The sequence below is a fragment of the Bos mutus genome, chromosome 9 (assembly GCF_027580195.1).
Source record: "Bos mutus isolate GX-2022 chromosome 9, NWIPB_WYAK_1.1, whole genome shotgun sequence".
Lineage (NCBI taxonomy): Eukaryota > Metazoa > Chordata > Mammalia > Artiodactyla > Bovidae > Bos > Bos mutus.
Window position 1 is genome coordinate 28,710,452 of NC_091625.1, and position 27,630 is coordinate 28,738,081.

General features: G+C 39.7%; 1 protein-coding gene and 1 pseudogene across 4 annotated transcripts in view; one reads left to right on the forward strand and one right to left on the reverse strand.

Moving 5' to 3' along the window:
- The window catches only part of PKIB (cAMP-dependent protein kinase inhibitor beta), a 122,761-nt gene extending 112,503 nt beyond the window's left edge, over nt 1–10,258 (reverse strand). For 2 of the 4 annotated variants that reach the window (XM_005890113.3, XM_070377107.1), the window contains exon 1: nt 10,093–10,255. The gene's annotated coding sequence lies outside the window, so the exon portion shown is untranslated. Of the gene's footprint in view, nt 1–10,092 lie in introns of all 4 variants that reach the window. The other 2 variants (XM_070377108.1, XM_070377106.1) reach the window with 2 other exon arrangements.
- A 10,374-nt stretch (nt 10,259–20,632) lies between these two features.
- LOC102277657 (large ribosomal subunit protein eL37 pseudogene) lies at nt 20,633–20,921 on the forward strand (annotated as a pseudogene).
- Nucleotides 20,922–27,630: the final 6,709 nt, after the last annotated feature.

Here is a 27,630-nt window from a genome sequence, read left to right on the forward strand (position 1 = left end):
ACAGATGGATAAAAATCGGCCATCCCAATGAAGCCAAAAGACAACTGTAGGTGTGACTTTGTCTGGTTGCTCAGTCATATCCAACTCTCTGTGACCCTATGGACTGAAGCCCTCCAGGCTTCTCTGTCCATGGGATTTTCCAGACAAGAATACTGGGGCGGGTTGCTATTTACTTCTCCAGAGGATTTTCCCAACCCAGGGATCGAACCCACATCTCTTATGTCTCCTGCATTGGCAGAAGGATTCTTTACCACTGTGCCACCTAGGAAGCCCCAGGTGTGACTCTTCAGATTTGTGTTCAAAAAAAAAAAAAAAAAAATATATATATATATATATAGAGAGAGAGAGATAGGATGCTATGACAAGAAAATTTCTGAATTTGAGATTTTAGGAAGAAAAAAATTCATATGATAAGTCCAGGGTGTAACTATAGAAGGGGTTGGGTAAACACAAGTTTATTGCTTGAGTTGTGAAGGTCAAAAGCTGAAAAGTTGTGGTGTTGGGTACAGACATAAAGTCACCCAGATTGGGGACAGGAAATGGGTGGGACAAGATGACTGTTCACTAGTTGCTGGAGTGTTCAGTGAAGAATCAGTTTGAAGTGGTAAATAGTTCACAGGAATGAGCAATGGTGGTTGACAGTATAGCCAATTGGCTCAAAGGAACAGGAATGAGTAAAAGAGGGTAGAGAAATAACAGTCTAGACACGGGAAGGTGTATGGACGGCATGTGACCCACTTCCCTACCCTAGGATTCATGAACTATGGAGCAATCAGCCATCTCCAATAGGAAGGACTCAGGGGGAAGTGGGAGAGTCAAGATTCAGGGCTAGAGCAAAAAGAGAGGTTGAGAGTTTATTGTGATTGAACAGGTGTTCCAGAGGGCATGACAGAACGGTTTTGTAGGAAGAATAAAAAGCAGAGATTAGGTCAGGGAAAGGCAGCACAAAGCATAATAAAGTTTCAAGGTAGAAGGGAGAAATGAATAGACAAATGATAAGAACAGAGATTTGAAGCATTGGAAAATTATGTTTCGCAAGGCTAACAAAATTACATGTTTCAAAACTGGTAACACAGACTACAGGAACCAGAGAATTTAGGAAGAGCTAGCAGCTATGATGGGAAACGTGAAATTCCTTTTCTTCCTGGGGTGAGGTGCTGAGTGACAGATGTGGATCAAGGCAGGTAAGGGAGGCAATGGAAGGGCCTGCAGTCATGTGTAGGAATGCTGGCCAGGAAGGCATGTGGGAAGAAAGTCTGTGGGACTTCAGGGTGAAGGACAGTTACCACAAAGGTGGACTCCAAGCAGGTGCAGGGGCATAGGATGTTATTTCAAATCAGTTACAGAACAAATAAGTTTGAGGCAAGATTAGTGATTAAACGTAACAACAATAAAATTACATTACCTACTTCACTCCTTACTAAAACAACTTCCAAAGGATTAAAACTTTTTAAAAAAGACATCAGAGGTACTATTAAAAATGTAGATGAATATGTTTAAAGTGGGAAAGTCCTCCTTATAAACTATGAGAGAAGAAATTGATAGCTTTCACATCTATAAAATTTAAGTATTTTGCAAAGCAAAGCTCCCTATATAGTTAATTGCAAACAAAAGAAATTGATTTTAAAAACTGTTATTTAAAATGTAACGGACATACAAAGAGTTAATATCCTTATGAATTAAAAGTTATTGAAACAAACAAAAGAGAATTAAAATAAGTGAAGAACACAAAAAGCAATTCATACAAATAAATCCAAAATACCCAATAAACATACTGACTACCTAAAAATATTTAGCCACATTAGCAAAGAAATACAAATATGAACTATCTTTTCCTACTAAATTTCTAAATTAAAAATTTTGAAACAGTACTAGTACTTTGGTAAAAATTTTCAGTATAAATGGCAACAGGCTTCCTGGAAAGATATTCTGCAAAATGTTTTAAAAACTGGTTAAAAAGTGACTATCCATTGATTTATCAACTCCATGTCTAGAAATTTATTACAAGAAATTAATAAGGTAGCTGTGTACAGTGTATAAAGATCACAAATACAGTTATCTACTATGGTATTATTTACAAAAACAAACTTGGAAACATTCTGCACATTTACCAATAGGGATTAGTTAAAAATTTAATAGATCAGTATGTAGCCATTAAAAAAGATGATTTATTACCTTGAAAAGATATAGTAAGATGATATATTAAGGGCATATATTACTTTTGTTTTTTAAGATATATATATAGGCAAAGAATTTTATAATTAAAGGTGGAAATACAGGTGGATGTTATTTTCCTCTTAATTTTGAAAGTTTCTGATTTTCACTGGAGTGTATATTATCTCAAAAACACAACTGCAAAGTTTTAAAGTTTAAAACTTAGTGGTATTTTAAGTGGCAAACATTAACGGCCTAGAAAATAACATGTGGAATAAACCATTATAAGATAACAATGGAGAGCTGATAAAAAGGATGAGAATGAAAGGAAAAAAAAATCGCTTGATTATACTTTCACATCTGTGATTCTTGGTGAAGAATTTACAGCAGTAAGAACAGACTGTCCTTGGGAAAACAGAATTCTACATTTTAACATTGCTAATATTTAACGCCACACATTTTAAAGATTTGTGTTTTTCTTTTTGTCTTATTTGTTTTGCTGCATAGGGTACAGCAAAATGAAAATGGGGCCGAACTGGGATATTCTGTTTCATACCTTTAAGAGCTGAAATTTTATCTAGCCAAAAACTGTCATGGGTCACTCCGCATAATCAGAAAAAAATGTTATTTTTTAAATTATTCTTTCTATTCATTTTTATTCTGATAATAGTAATTTTAAGAAGAAAAAATAGGATAAAAACTGTATACCATTATTACATTAATAAAAAAAATCCTTACAAAGATACAAAGACTAGAAGACACTTAATACTAACGCAACTATGCTTGAATATTAGAACTGAAATTGTAAAGTCTTTAAGTGTTCTTAATAGTGTGATGGTTTTATGACAAAAATATCTGAAAGAAAAGAGTTAATAAAGTGAACCTTAAACAATCCTTTTGCAAGATAATTTGAAATGTCCTTATAACTTAAACTGCTGTCCTTAGGTACAATCATATTTCATTAATCCATATTTTAAGTGGATTACATTGAGACAAAACCCACAAAGTGAAGAACTTAACCAATTCAGTATTAAGACCAATAATAATTACTGACAGGTGATATGAAAAGTTTTCCAAAGTTTAGGCAAATTAAGATACTTTTTAAAAGAGTTGGTAAACATGAACATCTATGAGTTTAAAAAATGCTTTGTTTCCTCCCATTTTACAGTCACACCTGAAAAGTTTGTTTCCTTTCAAAGCATTCAAACCTAGAATCCAAACATGGACTCCTCAGAGTTGAAACAACTATGCTGGGTTTTACTTGAAGTTTAATATTCTTTGGCAAAAACCACAAACACCTCAGGGAGCTGACCCAGATCTACCATGTGAGGAAATTATCCTTCACTTTCCCTGAAAACATTCTTCTACCCTCCCTGAGGCAAACAGATAAAAACTATGACCTCCCCCCATGTTGTAGACTGGTTCCATTTTCACACTGTCAAACCCACGTGGCCGGAATGAATGGAAAACCTGAATGATCTTGTTTAGATCTCTACTTGGGTTGAAAGCAGAGGACTCTGACTATGTCAGGACACAGCAGATGCCCTGCCCAAGTTATCATATTGCTTATTGTGTAAGCATCTTTACAACTGATACTGAAGATGGGCACAGATCAAGTGGCCAGCAATCCAAAATGCAGTTATCAGCAAGGCTGGTTTCTTCTTGGGAACTCAGGAGAATCTGTTCCATGCCTCTTTCCCAGCTTTTGGTGGTGGCCGGTAAGTCTAGGAATCTCTTGAAGTCGCATAGCTCTTATTTCTGCTTCCAGTGTCACATGTTTGCCTCTGAGTCTCTGCCTCTGTGTCTATTCTTATCAGGATACCAGTCATACTGGGTTAAGGGCACATCCTACTCCTGTATGACATCATATTAGGCCATGACAACTGCAATGGCCCTATTTCTAAATAAGGTCTCATTCCAGGAAGTACATGAATTATCAGACCTTATCCAACCCAGGAAAACCACCAACTGTGTCCTCATTCTTCTCCTGCCATTTTTGTAAATAGTGCTGGCCCTCAACCTCAAGCCAGGGTGCTGAAAAGCACCCTTCATTTCCACCCCCCCTTAACTTCATGTCCCAGTTATCATCAAGCCTAATCACTTTCCACTCCTAATATTTCTAGACTATGATACTCTTGTGTATCCCTAAATTCTTCATCGCTAATTCATGATTCACTCTCTAGCATCTCTTGCTTGGGCTATAACAGTCTGTCCAATATTCCTCAAATCCAATCTTCTCCGAGCTGCAAGAGTATATATAGATAAATACATAGAGATTCATGGCATGGTAGAAAGATGCAGAGTTGCTTTTTGTGTTTTTCTAAGTTTTCACTCCTGTAAACAGTTCTGCTTCTTTATTGCAATGAACACAATTATAATAGACATCCTTCTTCAGGGACACAGAGACTGAGAGCAGAGTGGTTTCTGTGCTAGACCCTGGCCTTTGTAACATCTTCTGACTTGATAGATTCTTTGCAAACTTTCAGAATGCAACAAAATCCATTATATCTGTAGTCTGGATTTTTATTAGACTCTATTAGATTTGGGAAATATAGACAAGAGGGTCTTATTTCAGTGTTCTGAGATTTAATATTATATCTGGCTCCAGAAGCCCCATGATAGAAGTACTTATTCTCATTTTTTAATAAACAAAAAAATATATGAATGTAACTACATGAGTTAAAGGTTATCCTTAATTACACACACACACACACTATACATAGTGATTTCAAGAACAGTATTTTCTTCTGAGACATATTAACCCAGCCCATAAAAATTAGTCTAGAAGTAAATCACTTAAGAGTCATTTAATATAAGCATGTTTGGGAAGACTGCTTAACTCTTTCTTATCTTTCATGAATTTATTCCCAAAACTAACATACTGAACCTCAGTTTCTTCCTTTCTTTCACCCGACAAGTGAAAACTTACAGTTACCCATGCTGATTTCTGGGGTTCCCTGGTAGCTCAGATGGTAAAGAACCTGCCTGCAATGCAGAAGACCAGGGTTCAGTTCCTGAGTGGGGAAGATTCCCTGGAGAAGAGAATGACCACCCACTCCAGTATTCTTGCCTGAAGAATTCCATTGACAGAGGAGCCTGGCAAGCTACAGTTGATGGGGTCTCAAACAGTCAGACACGACTGAGCAACTAACACACACACATGCTGATTTCCACATTCCCAAAGGCCATTCATTCCTTTTCATCAGCACAGCAAAATTTAGGGCTTAGGTGGAAATAGTAACTCTAAGGAGGGAGAATCCAAGATGTAGAGGAAGGCATTTAGCTCCATTTACACTGTCTATAAAAGCTTCTGCTGCTGCTACCCAAACAAGTGTTCAAGCCATGTTTGCTCCAGACTACTATAACTACTACTCCATAATCTTCAAGGGTCTCTATTCTGCTGGCCCACTTTTCAGTCTGAGAAATCCTATTCTAACTAATTCAAGATTCTAGGTAAGATTATTTCCTTCTATTTAGAAACATATACAAATCTGAATTGTTTTATTCTTAAATAGACAGCTCTGAACTTTTTTTCCAATAAGCACCCAACTCTTGGACACATCATTTTTTAAGAATTGGAGTTATTAGAAAACATAAATCCACTCTGATTTAAAGTCACTTCAGTTGTGTCCAACTCTGTGTGACCCTATGGACTGTAGCCCATACGGCTCCTCTGTCCATGGGCTTCTTTAGGCAAGAACACTGGAGTGGACTGCCATGCCCTCCTCCAGGGGATCTTCCCAGGGATCAACCCATGTCGCTTAAGGTCTCCAGCATTGGCAGGCGGGTTCTTTACCACCAGTGTCACCTGGGAAGCCTGTATAAGTCCATACTGTGCTTTATACTTGGACAGATGCATAAAGCCGTTATTTGCCATTGAGCACAAGAATAAAAAAAATATATCCCACTTGAGTATGAAGTAGATTACCTATTTGATTTCTCAAAGTCAACTGTACTTCCAATAAAAAGATAAACAATAATAACAATCACTTTTGGTTTTCTGCCTATGTTCAAGTGTTCTCTTTATGTAATATCACTGATAATGACTTATAAAAAGTATATCAAGGCTCTTTGCTCAGTCACTCAGTCGTGTCCAACTTTGTGAGACCCCATGGGCTATAGCCAGGGGGTATAACCAGGCTCCTCTGTCCATAGAATTTTCCAGACAAGAATACTGGAATGGGTTGCCATTTCCTACTCCAAGGGATCTTCCTGACCCAGGGATCAAACCTGCATCTCTTGCTTCTCCTACATTGGCAGGCAGATTCTTTATCACTGCACCACCTGGGAATAAAAATTACTGAAACCAACAAAATTCAAAAGAACATGCAGTTTTCCTTCTTTTTTAAAAATTTATTTATTTTTAATTGAAAGATAATTACTTTACATTATTGTGTATTACGGAGAAGGCAATGGCACCCCACTCCAATACTCTTGCCTGGAAAATCCCATGGATGGAGGAGCCTGGTAGGCTGCAGTCCATGGGGTCGCTAAGAGCTGGACATGACTGAGCGACTTCTTTCACTTTTCACTTTCATGCATTGGAGAAGGAAATGGCAACCCACTCCAGTATTCTTGCCTGGAGAATCCCAGGGATGGGGGAGCCTGGTGGGCTGCCGTCTATGGGGTCGCACAGAGTCGGACACAACTGAAGCGACTTAGCAGCAGCAATTGTGTATTAAAGTAATGAAAGATAAACGGGTATTTACCCATAAAAACTTTAAAAAGTGTAAGTCAATGAATAATACTGTGGGATGTCTGATCAAAGAAAGAAAAGCTAAGGGAGTGTATATTCGGTCATGCGAATAAAAAAGGCAAGAGGAGGAGGGGACAACAGAGGACGAGACGGTTGAATGGCATCACTGACTCAATGGAGACGAGTCTGAGCAAACTCCAGGAGACGGTGAAGGGCAGAGAAGGCTGGCATGCTTGCAGTCCATGGGGTCACATAAAGTTGGACACAACTGAGCAACTGAACAACAAAATAAAAAACCCTTGTGAACATTTAAAAACTGAAAAGAATAAAAAGAGCATGTACTAACCACAGGAATTTTAAAACGGGAAAACAGGAGCCCTGGATTTATCCCTAATACATGATTTTTGCATGTCAATCACTTAAACTTGGGCCTTAGATCTCTATACATATTAATAAAATGTTTAATTAGTATGTAAAAGAATTATGTGGCATCATAGTTATGGAAGCTTATTTTACTATATGATTTATAGGGTGCTTTTTTCTATTCAAAAAGGCATGATTTTTTTGGTAACTCAATTAAAAATCTTGTGTTGAAAGAAAGGAAAACCACTGACTTTACTATCAAGCAATTTAGGTTTGAGTTTCATCAACATCTTAAAATACAATTTTCAAATTGCTCAATTTCCCATCTTCACTGGAGACTGCAGGAAATTTAGTCTTAATTAAGCCTGATTTACCCTCATTTAGCATTAAAAGATACTGGGGGTGGGGAATGAATAGGCAGAGAACAGAGGACTTTTAGGGCAGTGAAAATACTCCTATGATATTACATGGATGGATGTCTGCATCTGCGTGCATGCTCAGTCGGCTTTGACTCTTGGCAACCCCATGGACTATAGCCCACAAGGCTATATATGTCATTATATATTTGTCCAAAGCCACAGAATGTACAACAAGAGTGAACTCTAAGGTAAACCAGGGAATTTCGGTGATTACGATGTGTCAGTGTAGGTTCATCCACTGTAACGAATGTACCACTGCCGTGTGTGATGTCCACAACGGAGGTGGTCATACATGTGTAGGCCCAGAGGTTATTTAGGAAATCTCTGTACCTTCCACTCAGTTTTTCTGTGAATATAAAACAGTTCCAATAAACCTCATCTTCAGAAATATGTTGTTTCTCAGAAATGTTACACCTTTTTTCAAATTTGCTTGCTGTATTTGAGCTCAAAATTTTTAAAGGAAGCAAAATGTTTCCTGTCCAACCTCCTGAATGGATAGACAAAATGTGGTGTGTTCATACAACAGAAAACTTCAGCAATAAAATGAGCGAAATGCTGATCCACATTACGACACAGATCTCAAAAACAGTATGTTAAGTGAAAAAAAGCCATAAACAAAAGATCACATATTTTATGATTCCATTGATATAAAATATTCAGAGAAGGCAAATCTATAGAGACTGAAGAAAGATTAGAAGTTGCCTGAACCTGAACAGAGGTTAATCATAAGTGGGCATGAGGAATCTTACTGGGGTGATGAAAATGTTCTAAAACTGAATTATGGTGATGGTTTTACAACTTGGTAAAATTTCTTTAAAAATCATTGAAGGGGTAAATTTCTAAAAAATCTAGACTTCCAGTTTAAAATCGGCTAAAGAAGAGAGAAAATTCTTTAACAAAATTGAAATCTGACATTGTTTAAAATATCCTATATAAGGTATTCCATTAGTCTTTGATATTTTGTTGAAGAAAGTTGTGGTAAAGATAAAACTAAGAAGCTGATTACTAAAAACTTTTTGAAAACTTTTTTTCAATACATACTTTACTTCAAAATTAAAACATTTGAGTTTCCAAAACACTGTTTTAGAAAATGAACTTCCTTATCATAGTGTCAATAGAGGGGTACTGATCAGCACCTGATAAGTAGGGGGAAAAAAAGGTTTGCAAAATGCCAATCTAACAAATCATGATCCAGAACCCATATCACTTACAGAACTTTCTGTGAGCTTTATGACCATCAGATCTCATTTTAGTAGTCCAAATTCTGACCTTTTTGAATATTAAATCACAGAACGAATTTTTTGTGTGTGTAGCAATGTCAATAAGAAGAAAGGCATCTTATGAAGAGATAAAGTGGACAGATGGATCTTGAATCTATGTGTACACAGAGAAATCCAATATTCGGCGCAGTTCTAATCCATACTTTTTCAGTATTCAAACCATTAGTATGAGCGTTTTAGTTTTTAGTTTTTCCAGTTGAATATTTAAGTGGTCATTAGCACTGAATCTCCATTTTAGAGTCCTGCACAGACTCGGACTAAAACTTACACCTGCAGGATTTTTTGTTTTGTTTTGGGTTTGTTCTTTTTCCCCAGTGTTTCCTATGTGCCCTACTTGTACCAAGCGCTCTTCCAAAGGAACCGTGTCCGTATGCGTTCCCTGGGATGAGTTCTACGAAGATGAAACTGACCGGTTCATCTGAGCCTCGCTCGGCAGGGACTTGCCAGTCTGGAGAGCAGGTAAATCAGGGTCATCTCTCCCAGAGGGAACTATCAGGACTTTCCCCAACGAGCTGCTGCACGTCAGCAATTACGACCCACGCGCTCGTCTCCCGAACCCCTGCGACCACACTGCACTCCTCTCTCTCCCTGGCTGCCGGCCGGTGTCCCAGACTACGTGAAAATCCAACAGTTGCTGGGAACCCACGACTTCACTCGATCTAATTATTCCCAGGTTTTACCAAAGAAAATGGATGGAGGCTGATGAGGTGAGGTGACTGGGCTAAAGACAGCTCGACGCGAGCCGAGCCGGCTAGAACACTCACTGCTGACCCCATGGCCGCGAGGGGCTGCCTGGGGCTGGAAACGCGCAGCCCAGGACAAACGACGTGGCACTGCTCGTGCGAGAGGCGAAGGCTTAGCAACTTACGAGACATCACCAATGTCCACCTTCAGGGCAGAATGGACAAAAAGAGGTGATCAGATCTCCCTGGTTACCCCTGTTGACCTGAGCGCCCCCTTCCACTCTGCAAGGACCTCTGCGTGTTACATGATGTGGTCACTCTGGCCAAAGAGGCATCTGCTTGAATTCCCCCCCATGCTCGCGCGGACTGGCCAGAAAATAGGAAAGTTGCTCTTACCGCATCTTCGCTCGCTCAGTCTCCCCTGCCTCCCCAAGTCCTTTTCCCTCCGTCTTCTCTCCAGCCACCCCCACTCCACCTCCCCTTCACCACGTACATACCAGCCGCGCACAGAGGTGTCCGCAGAGCCTGGGCCGGGTCCCAGCGCTCAGGCTCGCCTGGCCTCTCCGTGGCCGCGAGCTGCAACGCTGACTCTAGCTCGCTGCCGCCTCTACCGTCCACGAGGATGCGACCGCGTCTGAGCTGCTGCGCTGGGGCGCAGGCTGGAGGTGGCGGCGACTGCTGGGGCGGAGAGAGCGGCCGCCGGGACCCGCCCCCGAGCGTGGAGCGCGACTCCCTCCCCTTAAACCCCCGCCCGCGACGCACCGGCCCGGGGTCCGGCTCCCGGCGTAACCCGGCCGCCAACCGGCTTGCTGGCCGGCGAGACGGTGGGTCTTACCTTCCGGCGTCCCGGGCAGTGTTGTTGGTTTTTTTCCCTGCGTGCGCCTTAACAGACAATTAATCATCGATGGTCATCACAGAACCCTCCTCGCCTACCACTCTCAGTTCCCCTGGGTGAGTGTTAAGGTTCTATTTAGATTTTACTTGATGTGACTGAGGGAATTCGCTTTCCTCCCTTCTCCCTGTAGACCCTCCGAAGCATTTGTGGCCCGAAGTGACTGTCCTAAGGTTGCACTTGAATCGTGGCTGTTTGGATAAAGTGGCAATGTTCATGGTTTTCTTACCTGCACCCGAAATGTGGGTCTTCGTGTTTATTACCGCATCATTTTAGCAAATTGAGAAGTCATGTGCAATGTAGACAACTCTGGGGGAAAGAAAAGCAGAGATCAGTGTCTATCACGTTCCACTTTTAAGGTTCTCAAGAAAAATGAAGTCCTTCTAATAAGGTCTCATTATGAACTTTAGAAAGCGTAATAGATGAATGATGATACTGCTATTAAAATTAAGGTGCTTTTCCCTGCTTCTTTAAAAGGTGATTTCTCCTCACAGAAGTCCTGAGATCTCTGGTTCCCTGAAAGGCATTATTAGTGTCCAAAGTCGTCTTAACACCAACACATTCACTGATATTGTGAACCCGATCTTCCAACGCAAGCCCGTGATACCTACCACTTCACTACTGACTACTTCCAATATTTTCATAGGCAAAGGCTATGAGATAGAAAGGTGTTTTCGTTAATGTACCTGCCGATAGTGCTACCCTCAGACTCTTTTAAGTATTTAATATTCCTACCCCAACATTGAGATAATAATCGTCTCTGTTTTCAAATAAACTGAGGCTCAGCAAGGTTAAATAATTTGAATAAAATGAATAGCTAGGAAGACTCCAATTTTGAGCCTAAGCCTTTCTTCCTTTAAGGTTGATTGACATTCTTTCAATTATACCCTGTTACTAAAACTTACAATTTTTCTAAATGCCGACATTGGTACATTTTGTTTTCTAAAAACATGGTTATTTGTATGGTCATACAAATAGTAATTAAAGAGATTGAGAGTTATTCAGATCTTTAGTGTAATTTCAATTGTATAATAAAATATAATATTGTTATTTAAGGCAAATTTTTATTTTAGAGAGCCTATGATAGAGATGCTAAAATGTTTGAATTTATGAGTTACACTGCAATGGTTAGATTTTTTATGATTTTGCAACTGTACTCCTTATACTCACAAAATTTGTCTTGTAAAACCTGTTTTGGGGGGCAAGTTTGATCAAATCATTAGTCCTCGCTGACATGCCTTAAAGTTACATATTTGAAATCATCAGAACACTTGAATGTTTCCTCCATGAAAGCTGTATCTTCAGTAGCTGGAATAGTACCTGTACAAAACAGCTGCTTAATAAGCAGTTTTTATATAAATAAATAGAACCTCATTTTCTTCGATTAAAACAGAATAATGATGTAAGAAAACACTACTTGTAGATTGCTTTTGTCTTTTCATAGTAGATTGAAGATTTTTGATAGCTTCTCGTTTCTATTAGAAAAGTAAGGGAGATAATGGAGACAGATAAAGAGCCTGAAGGTTTCTAGTAGCTGCAGTTGGGAATAATGGAACCTGACTGTAAGTGAAAAAAAAAAAAGACTTTTGAATTCAGGAATTCATGATAGCAGTAGTTCCATGCAATTGTGTGAATTTGTGTAAAATAGGTGACTGTAAATGCAGAGAGTTTAATTAATCCCCCTTTGGGGTTTTACCAGATGATTTGATGGAAAGGCAAGAAGAAAACGTAGATGCCATTTTTAAAAGAATGGTTAAAGCACAGAGCTATGAGGTTCACTTAGTAGTACATAGGAAGATAAAAAGGACATTGAAGGGGAGAGAAAAAGAGGCCAAAGAAGAACAAATCTGAATCAGAGAGAGAAAAAGAAGAAGTTGTAATCAGGAGGTGGGATAGATGTCTTGAATGTTTTAGTAGCAGAATAATGGCAGAGTTGTGGAAGAGCTATGACTCGGATTAGCTCTTCTCCACAGAATGAAGATCAAGCAGTTGGAGATTAAGTTACTGAAGAGGCTGTCCATATGGACGTTGAAGCCACCAACAGTGAAGCCATGGAGTAGAGAAGGAATGAGTCAGATACCAAAGGCTTCCGTGACTGTGGTGGAATGGTCAGGAACTGAGTGAATGACTGCAGAATTGAGACAGAAGGTACATATCCAGGGAACAAGAGTCTAAATGGACCAAGGGCTGGTGTAAGAGGTGGGACAGGCTTCCACAGCAGTACTGGGTATCTGTGGGGATGCCAGCGCTGCTTCTCATGGTCCCAGGGTGTGAGATAATGAGCGGTGTACATGCAAGGACGATCAGGGGAAACTCTTCTCAGAAGAAAGCTGATTTTTACCTAAAGCAAGAAAATGGAGAAAGCGTTGTGTTAATAGGTTATGAAGGTGGAGAGAATTTTCAGTAGTGAACAAGAATTCCACACACTAAGGGAGGCTGGGCTTAGGAGACAGGACCAGCTTCCTGGCACTATAATCTGTGCAGTGGGACAGGGATCTACTTCTAAGAAAGCCCTGCACTAGTGTGAATGTTCTGATGTCCTGCCTTGAGATTCGTAATGATTTTTAAACAAGTGACCCCACATTTGCATTTTACATTGGTCCCTGCAAATTACGTAGCCAGTCCTATTTGGAAGAAGTGGAGAAATGGGAGTGTGGGTGAAGCAAGTAGTGCCAGCCTTCCAGGGGGTAAAGTATAGGAGAGATTAAAAGCAGGAGGTTGTGTTTTGAGGGGAGACCCAGGATGGTGGGAGAAGGGGCGTGTGGCTACAAGGTTTCAATCACATCTAGGTTCCCTCTCTTTAGGGCAGGCTAGCTGAGACCTGGGCGGGAGCGGCAGATGGCAGTCTCATCAGCCTCCTCCAGGTCTATGTCGTGTATTAGTTTGCTAGAGTTTTTGCTAACGAATTACCACATTTTGTGACTTGAGCCAGCATAATTTTACTCTCTCACCATTCTGGAAACCAGAAGTTCAGAATCCAGTGGCTTTTGGTGGCTATAGGGAATCTTTGGCGTTCCCTGCTTTGTGACTGCATAACTCCAATCTTTGCCTCTGACTTCACAGATCCTCTGTGTTTCTTCCCTACTGTCTGTATTCTCCGCTCCTTACAAGGACAACTTTTTGGATCAAGCTCCACTGGGTTAATCCAGGATGAGCTCATCTGGAGCTCCTTACCTTAATAACATCTTCAAAGAGCTATTTTCCAAGTAAGGTTACATTCACAGATAACCGAGGTTAGGACTTTGGCATACCTTTCCGGAGACCAGCATTCAGTCCACTATAGTGAGCTTGGCCGGGGCCATGGGAATAGCCAGGATGGATGACGCAGGCAGCTGATAGCTTTTCAGGTCTGTTTGGCAAACCAGGAAATTTATAATACAGTGAAGCTTACCAGTGTTTCTAAAGCTTTCCAGCCGTGAAATTGAATACATACAAAATCCAGAGATTAGCCCTGCCCAGAGAGACTTTACATCCCTAGCCAGAGCTGTCTGTCCTTGGGGACAAATAGAGACAGAATGAGGAGTTGTGTACCTGGGAGTGTGCCAAGCCTGCTTACAGGGAACTGATGAAATGAGATTCCCCACTCTTCTTCACAGTCTCCATTCCAGAGGACATACGTGCTTCCCTGATACAAAAGGATAGCTTACCGGTTGACCACGTTTCATGCCTCCCCATAAATATGAGCTTCAGAAGGGCTGGAGGAGTGACCTGGTGCCTCTGTGGTGGAGACCTAGCAGGCCTGTCAAGCCATGCCTTGTAGAGGACAATCTTGACCCTCAGAGGAGAGAAAGAAAGGTTGAGACTGTGTTACTGTGCTAACTATGCTGTTATTTATTCTCCTCCTCTCGCTGGCAGGAGCAGTTGAGCAGCCAGAGCCAAATGGAACGTGCTTTGAAAAGCATCACACTCACTGGGCTTTTCTCCCTTCTGCTCATGACAGAAGAGAAACCATAAATTCCATCCAGTGTTCTCTAAGTGTTGACCATGAGAGGGTCCCAGGTTGTGGCCGTGGGGCAGCAGCATGAATGCAGTAAGGTTCGGATCCTGTTGGAGGAATATCCCGCCACCTGGGAAGCCCAGAGGAGCGTCCCACTTTGGGCGGCCTCTAAGGAAGTCACCCTGAGATCAAGCATGAGTGGTGCACCGACCGGTGGCAGAAGGGGGTTGAGCCTGAGCTGCTCGCTGGTGTCCTGATCCTGTCGTGTGACAGAAATGATCCCACAGCCCCACATCCACCAAGGGAGAGGCTGGGCAATGTAAAGAATGGGGCACAGTCGACTTTTAGGAGATCAGAGGCTGAGTCTGAGCGGCAGAGGAATATTTACAAGTATTCCAAATTGTCAGTGTACTCAGGCATCTCTTCTGTTCCTGGTCAGTGGGCTAGCGTTTCATAGAGTAGCAGTGAATATGAAGAGAATGCTGAGAACAGAAGTCTTGGGTTCTAATCCCAGGTGGAAATGCCACTGATGGTGTGAAATACCAGTAAAGGCAGTTTTCTCTGAAAGGGAGGTATAGGTCTAAAGGATGGCCTTGCTCTTAAATTCTCTAAGTCTCTGAATTTGCTTCTTTATTAAATTCAAAGTTCTCAGCCCCAAGTTTAAAATACTTTACCCACCCACCTCTATCTCACTTCAGTTCTTATTTTCAAGTCAATACAAATCCTGTTTTCCAGAAAAGCTAATCGACTTGCCACTCTGTGTGATTTCCACATCACAACATTCATAATTGGTTCAAGAGGATGTGGTTTCTTATTGTCTCTCTCTCTCTCTCTCTTTTTACTATCTTCCACTCTTAAGCAATATCACTTAATTTCTTCAAACTCCTGTTCACAAATAATCTATTTATGGAGACCTATTGATAAATTTTTTTTACCCCTGATCAACTCATTCAGACATGCTGAATTGCTGTCTGAATTTCATAGCCTTTCTTTCATGTGTTTGAGGAGTATGCTGCTGCTGCTGCTGCTAAGTCGCTTCAGTTGTGTCTGACTCTGTGCGACCCCATAGACGGCAGCCCACCAGGCTCCTCTGTCCATGGGATTTTCCAGGCAAGAGTACTGGAGTGGGGTGCCATTGCCTTCTCCATTTGAGGAGTATAGCAATTTTAAATTGAAATAAAATATTCTCTTTCATTTTTGTCAGGTCCTTAAAACCTTTTCATATGTACCAATCATCCTAGTTATACCATAAGTTTCTTAGCATGAAGCTTTTGTATTCTCTAAGAGTACTTTCTAATTTCTTCCAATAAATAATATAATTCTGATTGCTTTAGGATCAGTTTTAAAAATTGCTGGCTATTTGGCAATGGCGCAGTGTTAACAAGGTGCTTGGCCCAGGGTTCACATTCAGTAACTATTTTTGCAAGAATATATAGGTAAGTTCTCATCTTTCTTCTCAACCACAGTTACATAATTGTACACAAAACACCAGCCAGTCTCCCTCCTTTGTTCAATATGACACTTGGCAAAAGAATAAAAAGAAGCTAAAGAAATATGAAATTAACAAAGATATCTTTATGATTCAACAGTATGTGGTAATTTATTTGCCCAAATAAACTTAATTTATAACAACATATGTAAGAAATATGAAATATATATAAGAAGTATATAGTAAATACATTTTAATATACGTTTATATACATTGCTTCCATGTACAGATTTATAAGGGCTTCCCAGATGGTGCTAGAGATAAAGAAGTGAAGTTGCTCAGTCGTGTGCAACTCTTTGCGATCCCATGGACTGTAGCCTAGCAGGCTTCTCCATATGTGGCATTTTGCAGGCAAGAGAGTACTGGAGTGGGTTGCCATTTCCTTCTCCAGGGGATCTTCCCGACCTGGTGATGGAACCCAGGTCTCCCGTGTTGCAGGCAGACGGATGCTTTACCCTCTAAGCCATCAAGGAAGTTCCTGTGATAAAGAACCTGTTTGCTAATGCATGAGATATAAGAGACATGGGTTTGATCCATGGGGCAGGAAGATTCCCCTGGAGAAGGGCATGGCAATCCACTCCAGTATTCTTGCCTGGAGAATCCCATGGACAGAGGAGTCTGGTGGGCTACAATTCATAGGGTTGCAAGGAGTTGGACACATGCACTTACAGATTCATAAGATCAGAGATGTGTGCTGTAAGATTAGATGATCATCATAATTTAAAAATTAACTCATAACTTCTAACATAAGGAATCTCAGTGTCTCTAAAATTTTCTCTTAGTATATTAGAAAATATACATTTTATCAGAACTCCAGTAACATTTTCATAACAACAGTGGAAACAGTGTCAGACTTTATTTTTGGGGGCTCCAAAATCACTGCAGATGGTGACTGCAGCCATGAAATTAAAAGACACTTACTCCTTGGAAGGAAAGTTATGACCAACCTAGATAGCATATTCAAAAGCAGAGACATTACTTTGCCAACAAAGGTCTGTCTAGTCAAGGCTGTGGTTTTTCCAGTAGTCATGTATAGATGTGATAGTTGGACTGTGAAGAAAGCTGAGTGTGGAAGAATTGATGCTTTTGAACTGTGGTGTTGGAGAAGACTTTTGAGAGTCCCTTGGACTGCAAGGAGATCCAACCAGTCCATTCTGAAGGAGATCAGCCCTGGGATTTCTTTGGAAGGAATGATGCTAAAGCTGAAACTCCAGTACTTTGGCCACCTCATGTGAAGAGTTGACTCATTGGAAAAGACTCTGATGCTGGGAGGGATTGGGGGCAGGAGGAAAAGGGGATGACAGAGGATGAGATGGCTGGATGGCATCACCCTCGATGGACATGAGTTTGGGTAAACTCCGGGAGTTGGTGATGGACAAGGAGGCCTGGCGTGCTGCAATTCATGGGGTCGCAAAGAGTCTGACAAGACTGAGCGACTAAACTGAACTGAACTGAATTGTATTATTCATAATAGATATTTATTGTGATCCTGGATTACTCAGTAACTATGAATAAATATAATTCATGCTAAGTTGTCTTATAAAATAAGTTGGTTATTCTTTGATTTAGGGCAAACTCTAACATCACTGAGAATTTAGGGTGGGTGGAATCTTATATAAAAAGAAGCTTCTGAGGTATTCCTGGGGTATTTGAACTTGAAAACTAACCTCTTAGAAGTTTCCGTGAGAACTGAGAATTTAAACTTAACCCAATTGGGACACTTTTGGGGGGTGATTTTCCTTATACTGTTCAGGAGTTAGAAAAGCTGTAAAAATTAACATTAGCCCATAAATCTAAGGCCAATCCCAAGAAAAATATATATTCCTTAATTTAAAATATCTTAAGAGTTGAAATATAATCTTTGGCATTATCAGTTCACTGGGTTTCTTGAACTAGATGCTTTAGCCCTGATTCTGTTTATTAGATACAGTGCCAGATAAAATGTTAAAATAAGTAAAGCCTATCCCCTTTCTGCAACTTCCCTTCCTTTCCAGCCATTTGGTTCTCTTATGAGCCGTGAGTAGATTTTTTGGCCCTCTCTCTTAACTTCTTGTGAGCCGTGAGCAGATTTTCTAACGCCCTGACCCCTGACTCTCGTGCATCTAACGTGAGCAGATTTTCTAACGCCCTGACCCTCTCCATAACTTCTCGTGCATCTTACGAGCCGTGAGCAGATTTTCTAACGCCCTGACCCTCTCCATAACTTCTCGTGCATCTTACGAGCCGTGAGCAGATTTTCTAACGCCCTGACCCTCTAACTATAAAATTGCATCTTATGAGCCGTGAGTAGATTTTCTAACACCCTGACCCTCTCCATAACTTCTCGTGCAGCACTCTTGGAGGTCAGCATTTGGGGAGTAGGGCAGAGTAACTGACATTGTGGAAGAGATTTTTAGGAAGATAATAATGTCTCTAGGTTCGATTTTAAGCACCATTCTGATGTCTAGGAGGGGACATCTTCCTCTAAAAATCAGGCTTTACCATTATCAACTAATGGATAGGCATAAGATGAATCCTTTTTTGCAGTTTTTATTAATAAAAAAGGAAGGGAGAGATTTGGAAAGAAAGGAGTGACTGCAATCAATCACCTTAAAGATTTATCAGATAAAACCCCTGCTTTTCTGCTTCCAGTCTACTTAATAAAGATTCCTTTCCTTAAGTAAAAAGGAAGACTTTGATATATAATTCTGGGTTGACAAATTTTTTCCCCCAATAGTTTAAAGGAGTTACTGTGCTTTGTCCTATGTACAAAATAAGTCTCTTGCGCTATGTTTTTAAGATTTTCTCTTTACCAGTGATTTTAAGTAATTTTATTATGATGTCTGTGGTATAGTTTCTTTCCTGTTTTGTGCACTTGAGCCCCATTGCGTGGGATGATTTGGGAGAATGGCATTGAAACATGTATAATATCATATGTGAAACGAGTTGCCAGTCCAGGTTCAATGCACGATACTGGATGCTTAGGGCTGGTGCACTGGGACGACCCAGAGGGATGGTATAGGGAGGGAGGAGGGAGGAGGGTCCAGGATGGGGAACACGTGTATACCTGTGGCGGATTCATGTTGATATATGGCAAAACCAATACAATATTGTAAAGTTAAAAAATAAAATAAAAATTAAAAAAAAAGATAAAAAAGCCCCATTGCATTTCTTGGGTTGGAAACATTACATCCATTTCTTCAAATACCCCTTCTTGAGGATTCCGGCTCATAAGCAGATTAACTCACATGCTCCGTCTGCTTAAAGTTGTCCCACAGATCATTGGTGTTCATTTGGTTTTGGGCTTTTTCCTCTCTGTGTTTGTTTGAATAATTCTGTTATTGTGTCTTCAAGCTCACTGATTTGTTTTGTTCTGTAGTGTTTAATTTGTTAATTCTATACAATGTTTGTTTCATCTCAGATATTAGATTTTTCATCTCTGTGTGATCTCAGTTTTTTCATGTCTTCCATGTCTCTACATAATATGCTCAATCCTTCCTGCACTTTCATAAGCACGTGGGATATAGCTACAATGCATTGTGTAACATCAGTTCAGTTCAGTTCAGTCTCTCAGTCATGTCCGACTCTTTGCAACCCCATGAATTGCAGCACGCCAGGCCTCCCTGTCCATCACCATCTCCCTGAGTTCACTCAAACTCACATCCATCGAGTTGGTGGTGCCATCCAGCCATCTCATCCTCTGTCGCCCCCTTTTCCTCCTGCCCCCAATCCCTCCCAGCATCAGAGTAATTAATTCCCGTCTGTCAGTTTTTGATTGTTTCTATTGATTGCTTTTTCTTTTCACCGTCAGTCATATGTCCATGCATCTGTGCATACCTGGTAATTTTTAACTGGATGCCAGATATTATGATTTTGCCTTATTGAATGGGTGATGGATATTTTTGTGTTCCTATTCATATTCTTGAACTTTAGTTAGGTTACTTGGAGAGTTTATCCTTTTGAGGCTTCCCATTAAGTTTTATGAGGTAGGATTAAAAAGAAACCATTAGACTAGGACTGTATTATGCTCCACTACTGAAGTAATAACTTTTGGGGTCTACCTAATGTCTGTTGAATTATGACGAAAACCCCATGCTTAGGAACACAAACTACTCTCAGCTCTGTGTGAGCGTTGGCAATTGGTCTTTGTACTTTGCAGTTGGTTCTTGTTTCCCTACATGAGTAAACTGATTTGTACCCAGCTGAAGACTTGAGGGGACATTCTGGAGATTTCAGGAGCTTTCTCTGTGAAGTTCTGTCTGCACAGACTTTGCCCTACAACTTCTAGGTGTCCTGGCTCCCTAGATGGTCAGTTCCATTTCCTCAGCTCCAAGAGATGACCAGACTCGGCATGAGTGCCCCTCCCTGCACCACCGCCTGGAGTCTCTCTGCAGACTGAGCTGAGGGAATCATAGTGCTTACCTTATCTGTTTCCTCTTTCTCAGGGATCACCATCCTTTGGTGCCTGTTATTCATTATCTGAAAAACCTTGTCCCGTGCACTTCATCTGCTCTTATAGTTGTTTCAGGAAGGAGAGTAAATGCGGTCCCTGTTAACTCCATCCAAACTAGACGCGGAAGTCCATTTAGTAATTTGTTTTTGCTTTTTAGCTTCAGTTGTTTTGTTTTTCACATAAATCCTTTTCCAAAAAGCATGTAGTAATAGTTCACTGCACACCACGCACTTTTAATAAATGTTCTGGATTGAATGAAATAAATCTTAAAGAGGGGCAGAAGCAAGATGACTAAGGGAACATCCTCGTTTGGGACATGTCGGAGTGAAACCACTGTGCTGCTGCTGTGGCTCTAAGACCTACCACCTTCGGAAGTCAACTTGTGGCAAATGTGGCTACCCTGCTAAGTGTAAGAGAAAGTGTAACCAGAGTGCTAAAGCTAAAAGACAGAATACCACTGGGACTGATTGAACGCGGCACCTAAAAATTGTATACCGCAGATTTAGGCATGGATTCCATGAAGGAACAACACCTAAACCCAAGAGGGCAGCTGTTGCAGCATCCAGTTCGTCTTAAGAATTTCAATGAATAAATGTGCAATAAATATTCTGGACTTTTAAATATTTAAAAAAAGAAAAAGGGGAAATTCTGTCCACCTACATTTTGCTCAGAGGAGGCTTTTCTGGAGAATTTAGTGGAGGAGGACACAATTCTGAGATAACCAGTTCTATTCTCTACTCTGTTCCTGATGACTTCTGTGGCCTTAACTTTTTATGCCAAAATTTTCATATAAAAGAGTAATGAATGTTGGCCTTCCTGTCTAAAATTAAGAAAAGTGTTTGTTTTTTTTTTATGTTAAAGTCAAACAAGGATAGTCTTAACTAGGATTATATTGAAATTCTTTCTATAAAGCCTTTGAAGTACTTTTAACAAATTGTGAATGTTGTCTGTCTGTAAATTATTTATTATTAATAGAGGAACTGATTCCAAGTCATACTCCAGATATCACCTGATAGTCACCATTAATAGCAACACTGAGGCTATGTCTCAAGGGGGACAAATAAAAAATTATTTCTCAGGTAAACGGTAATATTATTCTCAGCTTTTACATTAACTTAATGATTTAATGGGTCCTTACTAATAAATGTTCCCATTTTTCCACAAGCATTTTGGCAGTTATTTATAAATTGCTTATACAAATATCTGCTTCATTTCAAAAGAAAATTAAAAACATATAAGCTTACATTCAACTCTTTTCCAGCCCTTCCCCTGGTTCATGTCATGCCATCTAGGGCATCCAGATAAAATTAAATAGCACAGATACAGGAAAGAATTCTGTATATACCCCAAAATCAATGTGCACAAATCTGTAAACATGGTTGGCTTGATATATTAGAAGATTTAGATTCATTCCAGCAAACAAATTCAGTAAAGGGATGATTTATAGCCAAAAATATTATCCTGGCACTCCATACCTTTGCCATCAATACTTTGTGCCTGTGAAAGTTCATGAGAGAAAGTGACCTCCAAACATTCTTATATTTCAAATCCAAACTTTCTTAGGTTTCAGATAAAAAATATTGACCTTGCATGACCTTAAATATCAGAATTATGTACCTCACTGTTGTGGTAGATTCCCAGAATTCATACCATCAGTGAACTTGTTAGACATGTAAGATCTCAGACCCCACCTTGACCTACTAAGTTACAATGTGCATTTAACAAAGAGTCCCAAGCCATTCCTAAACACATTAGATTTTAATAAGCACTTCTGTTTATCACCTTGCATCTTTAAGCTCAGTCGTTCAACCCGAGGTTTTACTGTAGATAAACTGCACTTCTCTTGCTCTGAGACATCGTATCTTTTGTCATTGTACAACAATCTGAATCCTAGTGCTGAAGTGAATCTGACTTCTGTGATAACAAATGGAACTTATCTGTAAAGTTTCTGGTGAGTGAGTGAGGTTCTGTGGAAAGCCATTCTTTCCTGAGAATGTGTTTCAGATCTCTTGATCTGTATATGTATGTAGACACTGTATATGACTATACAATATTAAAATTGTGACTCCTTCGTGATTCTTTCAATGATTAGAATTTTCCAAAATTTACTTAAGCCCCTAACTTAAAATAGGTTTTTATTGTTCTGATGGAAAGGTTGGATATAGTTGTTCAAAACCCCAGTCATTATAGTAGAAATTTAGATGAAGAAAGGATGCCAGAAATTAGTTAGTTTTCCTGTTTTAGACCACCCCTTCTTGCTTTTAAGGGAAATAATTTGTGATAAAAATTTATGTTATTTATCCTTGGTTTAACTGATATCCTGTAAGCTTCCAAAAAGAATTTATTATTTGAGAAGACTTCTCTGTAAAATAAAGCTGCTGCTGCTGCTGCTGCTAAGTCGCTTCAGTCGTGTCCAACTCTGTGCGACCCCATAGACAGCAGCCCAACAGGCTCCCCCGTCCCTGGGATTCTCCAGGCAAGAACACTGGAGTGGGTTGCCATTTCCTTCTCCAAAATAAAGCTAGATTTGTGTAAAAATGTGTGTGCTTAGTCGCTCAGTCATGTTGGACTCTTTGCAGTCCCATAGATTGTAGCCCACTAGGCTCCCTGTCTGTGGGATTCTCCAGGCAAGAATACTGGAGTGGGTAGCCATTCCCTTCTCCAGGAGATGTCCCCAACCCAGAGATCAAACCCAGGTCCCCTGCATTGCAGGTGGATTCTTTACCATCTGAGCCACCAGGGAAGCCCAAAAAATGTGTAAAGGGACTGAAATAAACATATCAACCACTTTACCGTGTTTACTGAGATTAAACATTAAATTTGGTTTGTCACCTCTTGGAAGTTAAAAAATATATTTGAAACAAACTATAAAGCAGGTTAGCTTTTGCAACCCCATGTATAGAATCCTGGTTGGGGATATTACAGTTGTGTCCAACTCTTGCGACCCCATGGACTCTAGCCCGCCAGGTTCCTCTGTCCATGGAATTCTCCAGGCAAGAACACTGGAGTGGGTTGCCATTTCCTTCTCCAGGGGTATAGAATCCTCGTTGGGGATATTAATAACAATATAGTTCATTTTGCTTTTTAAAACCTTTATATAGATGATCAATTTTGAACCAAACTTTTATCTAAAAGGTTACATTTCTTCAGTTAAATGAAAGATGCTTAAATTTAGTTCAATGTCGTTCTATTGGATAAAGTCTAATAGTATGCGCTGAAGAACTGATGCTTTTGAACTGTGGTGTTGGAGAAGACTCTTGAGAGTCCCTTGGACTGCAAGGAGATCCAACCAGTCCATTCTGAAGGAGATCAGCCCTGGGATTTCTTTGGAAGGAATGATGCTAAAGCTGAAACTCCAGTCCTTTGGCCACCTCATGCGAAGAGTTGACTTGGAAAAGACTGATGCTGGGAGGGATTGGGGGCAGGAGGAGAAGGGGACGACAGAGGATGAGATGGCTGAATGGCATCACTGACTCGATGGACGTGAGTCTGAGTGAACTCTGGGAGTTGGTGATGGACAGGGAGGCCTGGCGTGCTGCAATTCATGGGGTCGCAAAGAGTCGGACACGACTGAGCGACTGAACTGAACTGAACTGACCTGACTGATCCACACCTCATTGGCTAAATCCTGAATAAATGAAACTGGTAGGAACAAAGGTAGGGTTTAATTTTTACAACATAAAATTTTAAAACTTTGACTTCCTAATGTTTGATAAAGTTAGATCTACCTGGTCAAAACCTTCTGGTTATCATGAAATAACTGGTATTATGAGAGTAAAGTGCTTTTGCTCGATAAAAATATTTAGTTCTTCCCTAGATGAAGCCATTTTGAGAACCAATAGTTTTCTTGTACACTTACTTGTGTTGACTTACTTTATGACAGTGTTGGTATGAAGACTAGAAAAAGAATACAGAATTCTCGACTTGGATTTCAACTACTGTCTTGACAATTATTTTCAATACTTTTTAATTTACAGACAGTTACTTTACAAAGAATGCTGAAGAGACAGTTTTTGTTTCTAGTAAAAGAAGCAGGGGAAATCAGTCTATCAATGCAAAAAAGTAGAGTATATACGTCAATCCTAATCTCCCAATTTGTCCCATCCCCATCCCTGGCTGTGTCCACATGCTCATTCTCTACATCTGCATCTCTATTCCTGCCCTGGAACTAGGTTCATCTGTACCTTTTTTCTAGATTCCACATACATGCATTAGTATATGAGACTTGTTTTACTCTTTCTGACTTATTTCACTCTGCATAACAGATTTTAGGTTCATCCTCATCTCTACAAATGGCACAGTTTTGTTCCTTTTATGGCTGAGTAATATTCCATTGTACATAGGTACCACATTTTCTTTATCCATTTATCCAATCCATTTTTTTTATTAAAGTAAAGCTCCTGATAGATATAGCCATGAGGGGAAAGGGCAGTACTAAAGGAGGCACATAGCTATGGAATGGTTTACCACCAGCAGATCCTCTTCATGATTTTACCCACTTCAGTCTGTTTTCTCCCCCAGCCCTCGTCCACACTTATCATCTGTGAGCAGAGGACAGCCCTTATGGCAGAACAGTGAGTGATCATCATGTCCCACTGTCACCTCAATGACACTTTCTGTCTCTCCCTTCATTTCTCCTTGGTCCAGCTAAACCAAGAAAAAGGTGTGATTGTTCTACTCTTACCCAAAGCCCAAAAGGCTAACCTTGAGGATTAAACTATCATATCTTTTGTGCCTGTCTTCATCCAGCTAACTAAAGAGCTAGATGATCTACACTTTGTTTTGTAGGACACTGATAAAAGGCTATCATTTTACTGTCTGCCTACATTTCTAAACTTCCACTGGAAAAGGAAAATGTAACTCTTGCTCTAGCTTACTGAGCCCTGCTAAGCTAAGTGCTTCTGTATTAGTCACGCCGCTAAAACAATCTGTGAGTTATGCAGTGTTACTGGCTTTAACAAAAGAGTAAACTGAGGTATAGATAGGTTAAATAAAACTTACCCAAGATCTTACAGTGATCTTGGGAGTGGAAGCAGCAGAATCAGGTTTCAAAACGTAGGTGTGACTAAGCACTAAGCCTGTGATCTTAACCTCTACACTACATAAACTTCCCACAAACAAAGCTCACAAAGCATCACTGTGAATCACTTTGATGTAAGATATCTATTCATGAAGCTCTTTCTGAATAAGGCTTCATTTTAAGACATGTTTGCTAGTAGTAGGCTCAGAGCTCAGAAAGCTAAATATTTTAATTAGACACCACTTGTCTTTACCAATAACTTAACATTTTTATATACTTCACTGTTTCTTCTTAATTATTAATATATGTCTAAATACCCCCTCTTTTCTCCTGCTATTGATTTTTACACATTTCTTCTGATTTTCACTGATGTCAAAACATACATAATAATTAAGAGTAGAAACAACAAAAGATTTTTCAGAATAGTCAAAGCTTGGAAATTCTGATCTTTGTTTCAGAGAATAGTGAATATTTGAGGATCACTTACCTAGAGTTGAAAAAATTGGTTTCTTATTATTAACTATTTGTTGACAAAAGCATGCTCAGTGGCTCGGTGTAGCCATCTTCTTTCATTACGGCTCCTTTACTCTTTATAATTTTCTTTCCTATAATCATTAAATATCAGTATCTTATTTATGTTTTCTCTTTCATAGAACTCGAGCTGGCCTGGAATGACAACTGCTTCTGCATATTCTGTATTCTTTCCTAGCCCCTAGTGTAAAGGAATGTCAGAACAGAGGCACATTAAGGTTTTATTGGATAATACTGCTATTAAACATCTTTTTTCACATTACATGAAAAAAACTCATGAATATATCCTGTGTTTTACAGATTTTAAGGACTTCCAAGGTGGCACTAGTGGTATAGAACCTGTTTGCCAATGCAGCGAAAGTAAGAGACGAGGGTTCAATCCCTGGAGGAGGGTATGGCAACCTACTGCAGTATTATTGCCTAGAGAATCTTATGGACAGAGGAGCCTAGTGGGCTATATTCCATAGGGTTGCAAAGAGTCAGACATGACTGAAGCAACCTAGCACACAAATTTTAAACTTGGAGATGAAATCAAGATAACTATTAAGCTGCCTTCTACTTTTAGTCTCATCTTCTCCATAGATAACTGTGTCTATCAAAAATTTAACATTTATTTCCCACCCTTTGTTAATGCTGTATGTCAAATGGATCCAGTATAGCTATACATATTATTTTTCATGTGTCTATGTGTTTTATATACTATAGATATTCTTCAGCTTTCATTTTTTTCTTGTACAACGTCTTAGAATTCTGTTGCTATAACCAAACATAGATATCAATATGTTGTCGTTCAGTCTCTAAGTCTTATCTGACTCTTTAAGACCCCACTGACTGTAGCCTGCCAAGCTCCTCTGTCCATAGGGTTTTCAGGCAAGAATACTAGAGTATATTACCATTTCCTTCTCTAGGGGATCTTCTCAGATCAGGGATCGAACCCACATCTCCTGCATTGGCAGGTAGATTCTTTACCCCTGAAACACCTGGAAGGCCCCAGACATAGGTATGGCTTGTTCTTTTTAACTGTCGCATAATATTTCATAAAATAAAAATATCAAGAGTCATTTAACCACTCACCATATAGAAAACATTTGACTTCTTTTCAGGATTTTATTATTATTAAGATAAATGAAATAAACATTTGCTTTTGCATATCTTATATACATGTATCTTATATAAGTACTGAGTATATATATGCATATATATATGTATCTTATATACATACTGAGAAGTAGAATTTCTGGGTTATGGCATATGTCTTACTGTAAGAGATATTTCCATAGTAGGAAGTTATATTATGGTCAGTCTAGGTTCAGGTATAGAAGTAAGAACCTCCTCAATCCTGGGGTCAAAAGTTGTAAAGAGTCTATCAATTTAACAGCAGTTGTATTATTACAATGGAAAACATATTGAGAATCAAAGGAAATGGATACTGACTCCCCTCTGCATCTAATTATAATTATACAGCCTTTCCAGACTTGAATTTCCTCAACTACAGTGTTACAATGGGATAGGGCTAGATGATTTATTTCTTAGGAATGTTCTAGACCTACATGGCATTTTTCTGGTCTTCATTTATTCATTCATTCAGTAAGCATAAACAAGGCATATATAAGAATCTACAACGTTTCTGTAAGGACTTGGCAAGAAACAATATCAGGAAACAAGACAATGTGTAAACAGGTATCATTCAAATAAATGTATCTAGCCCACAAAATGTGTGTTTTCAAAAAAAAT